Here is a 5,450-nt window from a genome sequence, read left to right as displayed (position 1 = left end):
GAGGAGAAGCCCCAGAGATCCCTCACGAGGAGGGGCTGCAAACCCAGCCCAGGGAGGTGTGGGGAGGAAAGAGCCCCCCTGAGCCAGGAAGGTGGCTGGAGATGCAGCCAGAGCTCGGAGCTGGTGGAGAAGCCTCATGGCAGGGAGAAGCCCCACAAGTGCTTGGAATGTGGGAAGGGTTTCAGCTGCAGCCCCACCCTGATGGAACACCAGAACATCCACACTGGGGAGAGGCCCAGTGAGGAAATGTGGGAAGAGCCTCAGTGGGACCTCCGACCTCAGCAAGCACCACAAGATCCACACTGGGGAACGGCCCTAGGAGTGCTTGGAATGTCAGAAGAGCTTCAGGTGGGATTCAGAGATCGTCACTCACCAGCACTTCCACACCAGGGAGAGGCCCTGCTTGTGTCCCGAATCTGGGAAGAGCTTCTCGTGCGCTGCTCCAGCTCCATCCCCCATGGGAGGATCGGCGCTGGATGATCCCCAGTGACCCCCGTTGGGCAGAGCCCTGGTGACCCCTGTTCTGGGTGATCCGTGTTGGGTGGGGAAAAGGTGTTGGAGAGATTTCTTTCCCTTCTCCTTGTGCTGCTGTGATTTGGTTGGGAATAAATTCCCTCCCTGTGCCCAGGCCGGGTCTGTTGTGCCCGTGCCGGATTTGCTGAGGGATCTCTCCGGTCCTTGTCCCCACGCAGGAACCCTCGGTTCCATTTTCTGTCCCCGTGCGGCTGCGGGAGGCAGGGACAGAGCGGCTCTGGGGGTGCCCGGCATCGGGCCAGCGTCACCGCTCGCCACGGGCACCGCTGAGATCCCGCGCACCTGGGCACGCATTGCTGGGCTCACCTGAGCTCCCACCTGCCCAGCGCCCCAAAGTTCCCCCTGCCCAAAAAACCCCCAGCCCGGGGCTGCAGCGTCCCGGGAACCCCTCAGCCAATCAAAACACAGCCAAAACGCGCCGCAGCCAATGAGAGCGCGGGGCGTTGAAGAGTCATCAGTTGTGTGGCAGAGCCTCTGAGATCGGGTTCCCAAAAGTGGCGGCAGCCAATGAGAGCGCGCGGCGCTGCCGAGCCCGCCCTGCTCCGGCCTGGCGCTCCCGGCGCAGCGCGGCTGCTTTGGGGCTGCTGCTCCCTGCCCGGCCCCGGCCATGGGGCGAGGGGCGGCAGCTGGGGCCCTGCTGGTGGCACTGGTGGTGCTGGGAGCGCCCCCGGCTGCGGGCGCGGAGCTCTCGGGTGAGCGGGGGGGCGGGAGGCGCTGGGCCCGGAGGGAGAAGGGGGAAAAGGGGGCGAAGGGGGGAGCCCGGAATGGAGGAGGAGGAGGAGGGGGGAGCCCCCAAAGGGAGAGCAGGAGGGGCTGAGTGTTGGGGGTTGGTGAGGGAGGGATGGGAGACGGTGGGAAAGTGGGGAAAAGGGGAGGGGGGGACCCCAAAACTGAGCCCGAGGGACTGGGGATTGGGGGAAAATGGTGGGAAAATGGGAAATGGGACCCCAAAAGTGATTTGGGGAGCGGCTGGAGGTGGGAGGGGAGAGGATGTGAAAGGGGAAATGGGGAAGGGTGGGAAAGAGGAAATGGCAGCGCGGGCAGGAGGGTCCCATGGCGGCCGTGGGGCACAGGGGGTGCAGGGTGGGGATCCGGGGTGGCCCCTGGAGTTCTGGGGGTGCTGGGAGGGGTGGTGGGTGGGCACCCCTGACCTGTGTCCTGCACACTCAGGGGTGTTCCAGTGGATGGCAAAGGGTGAGTGTTACTTCATTAACGGCACGGAGAAAGTGCAGTACGTCCAGAGGTCCATCTACAACCGGGAGCAGTTCATAATGTTCGACAGCGACGTGGGGCACTTTGTGGGGTTCACCCCCTATGGGCAGAAGTTGGCCAAGCGCTGGAACGTCGACGCGGTATTCATGGAGGACAGACGGAATGCGGTGGACTGGTTCTGCCGGTGCTGGTACAAGAATTTTACGCCGTTCCCCACGGAGCGCCGAGGTGAGCGCGGAGCAGAGCCTGTCCCCTCGGGCCCTGCCCTGGCAGTGACCCTGGAGCCCCTCAAAACCTCCCTGGGAATGGCCCCAGAGTCCTCAGCCCTCCTTGTGCCCATCCCCAGCACCTCCGTCCCTCCGGGTCCAACCCAGTGACCCCACTCTCTCCCAGCGACTCCCGGCGTGTCCATCTCAGCTTAGCGTGCTGCTGACGATACAGCCAATCAGATCGCGTCTCTCTGATGACTCATCTGTTGCCAGGCAGACCCGCAGCGCCGAGTGCCCCGCGCTGGACTCGGCCTCCCAGTGCCGTGCACGTCATTCCCAGTTCCTCCCAGTGCCGCCAAGATCCCTCCCAGTCCCTCCAAGACCATCTCCAATTCCTTCACAGTCCCAGTCCATTTTCAGTCTGTTCCCAGTTCACTCCCAGTTCTAGGACCTCCAGCCTCTCTCCCAGTGCCCCCCCATCCCCTCCCATCTCTCCCAGTCCATCCCAATCCATCCCAGTCCAACCCCAGTCCTCCAAGTCTCAGGCCTCTTCCCAGTCCCACCTCCCACTCTCTTTTCCCATTCCCCTCACACCTCTCTGAGTGCCACTCAGCTCCCTCCCAGTCCCCCAGTTCATCTCCCATCCCAGTTTCCCTCAGCTGATCCCAGTGTGTTCCCAAACTCTTCCAGTGCCCCCCACCGTGTCCATCTCACTGGTGCCCCCCTCGAGCTCCCAGCCTGGCCCCGGCCGCCTGCTCTGCTCCGTGATGGATTTCTACCCTGCTGCCATCCAGGTGAGGTGGTTCCAGGGCCAGCAGGAGCTCTCTTTGGTGGCCACCGATGTGGTCCCCAATGGGGACTGGACCTACCAGCACCTGGTGCTGCTGGAAACCCTCTCCCCAGCGCGGACCAGGTGAAGCACGTCAGCCTGGAGCACCCCCTGAGCCGGCACTGGGGTATGGGGGAGCCCCTGGGGTGCTGGGAGAGACACAGGGCTGTGCTGCGAGCAACTGGGAGGGAGCTAGAGAGAGCCTGGTTGAAACTGAGAGAGGGGCTAGTGGGTCTGGAAGGGCTGAGGAGGGGGTTGGAGGATGCTGGGGAGGGTGGGATGGGGTTGGGGAGGTCCTGGTGGGCACTGGGAGGGAGTTTGGGGTGCTGGGTGTAATTGGGAGGGATTTGAGTAGGCCTGGAGAAGCTGGAGGGAGACTGGGGATTGCAGGGGTTGGATTGAGGTTGGTTGTCCTGGGAAAAGACTGGGAGGAGTCTTGGTGAGTCCTGGTGGGTCTGGGAGAGAACTGGGAGAGGGTTGGGGGTCCTAGGGTGTTGGGCAGCAACTGGAAGGGGGTTGTGGGATCCTGAAAGGGATGGGAGAGGCTTTGGTGGGTCCTGTGGAGGCCAGGAAGGAACTGGGAGGAGGTTTCAGGGGGTCCTGACTGGGCTGAGGGTTACTGGGAGGGTGCTTGGAGGGGCTTGGGGCGTCTGTGAGAGGTTTTGGGGGTCCTGACCCCTGCAGTCCCCCCAGAGATGCCGCCGGACACCGCCCGCAGCAAGATGCTGACAGGGATTGGGGGCTTCATGTTGGGCTTCGTCTTCCTGGCGCTGGGGCTCGGCTTCCACCTGCACAAGAAGGTCAGGGCGGGTGCCGGGAGTCGTGTCCCCCCTCCCCCGGCGCGTGTGCGCTCCCACCAGGGCCCCCAGCCCGGTGTCACCCCCTTTTCTCTGCCCACAGAGCTCCTGAGCCGACGGCGGCCGCAGCCCCTCCCCGTGGGCTCGGGCCCAGCCGGGACCCCCCGCTCCGTCCCCGCTCTGCTGATTTTGGGGGGTCCCGTGTCCCCCCCAGCTCCGCTGTCACTCACAAGAGAACTTGTTAACACTTTATATGAAGTTCAGAGTTATATACTAGCACAGTACAGAATATGGAAAATATGAAAGCTACAATGTAAGGCATCAATCTCATGGTCTTGGTCACCACATGGCCATGGTTGCATTGTGGTCATGTCTTGGTCACAATCATCTCATGCTCATGGTCATCTCATGGTCACAGTCCTGGTCATGGTCACATTCATGGTCATCTGACTGTAATGGTCATCTTATGATCATGGTTGTGTCATGGTCTTGATCATCTCATGGTCACGGTCATCTCATGGCCATCTCAGGGTCATGTCATTTCCTGATGACCATCATCTTAAGCTCATGGATATCTCACTGTAATGGTCAGCTCACAGTCACCTCATGATCATGACCACACATGGCCATGGTGTGTTCTGATCATCTCATGGTCATCTCTTGGTCACAATCATCACATGCTCATGGTCATCTCATTGTAATGGTCATCCCATGATCATGGTTGTGTCATGGTCACAGTCATTGCATGGTCACGGTCATTTTATGATCATCTCATGTTCAACTCATTTGCCACAATCTTGCCATGGTCATCTCTCGGCTATGGTTGGGTCATGGTTGTGGTTATCTTATGGTCACAGTCATCTCATGGCCATCACATGGTCATGGTCATTTGCTGATCACCATCATCTCATGCTCAGGGTCATCTCACTGTAATGGTCACCCTCATGGCCACAATCATGTCAGGGTCACCTCAAGGCCATGGCTGTGCCATGGCCAACCCACGGTCATCTCTTGGTCCAAATCATCTCATGGTCAGGGTTGTGGTTGTGTCATGGTCATGGTCACAGTCACAGTCATGGCCATCCCATGGTCATTTCAGGGTTGTGTCACTCATGGTCATTCTCACAGCAATCTCGTGCTTGTGTCATGGCCGTGATCATGGCCAGGGAACCTCTCTGAGATCCTGAGCCCTGATTTTGGGAGACTCAAGGACCACTGGGGACAACGAGGCCTGGCCTGACCCCTCCCCCATCCCACTGCCCCTCCAGGAACCCAACGTGGCCAAACCCTCCTGGGGACACCTCGGACACGGGACATGGAGTGGGAAATGAATCCCAGGGGATGCAGCTGGATGTGGCTGACAAGTTCCCATCCTGCTCCTGATGTCCCCATTCTGCTCCTGGTGCCCCTATCCCAGTTCCTGGTGTCCCCATCCCTGCTCCCAAGTGTCTCCATCTCTGTCCCGGTGACTCCATTCCCATTCCTGGCTCCCAGAGATGAACTGCCAGACACTGGAGGAGGGAACCTGGAATTATTGCCCCAAGCAGGATTTATTGCCCAAAGCAGGATAGTTTCACAGGAGAAGTGAAGCATTGTGAATATTTGTGGTTCTTGCCTTTGAAACATTGGCTAGGGGATCTGGTGAAAGACATACATGATATGGGCCAGATGCTGAAGAAATACACTTCCCCAGCTGGTGAGAAGCCCTCCCCCCACCTTGAAGAGGGAGAGTCTAACAGTGCAGCAGCAGAACCCACAGATGTTACAAATGTCCAGGCTCCAGCTGACTTGCAAAGGCAATCACAGCCAGCAGCAGTCGCCCCTGTAGAAACAAGGAGATCTAAGACGAAAGCAGAGCACCCAGATAGG

General features: G+C 59.9%; 1 pseudogene; it reads left to right on the top strand.

Annotated features, from left to right (window-relative positions):
• Positions 1 to 1,091: 1,091 nt before the first annotated feature.
• Positions 1,092 to 3,777, top strand: LOC115915953 (annotated as a pseudogene).
• The last annotated feature ends 1,673 nt before the right edge of the window (positions 3,778 to 5,450 follow it).

The sequence above is a fragment of the Camarhynchus parvulus genome, unplaced genomic scaffold, assembly GCF_901933205.1.
Source record: "Camarhynchus parvulus unplaced genomic scaffold, STF_HiC, whole genome shotgun sequence".
NCBI lineage: Eukaryota > Metazoa > Chordata > Aves > Passeriformes > Thraupidae > Camarhynchus > Camarhynchus parvulus.
This window is presented reverse-complemented; position numbering and strand designations above follow the sequence as displayed.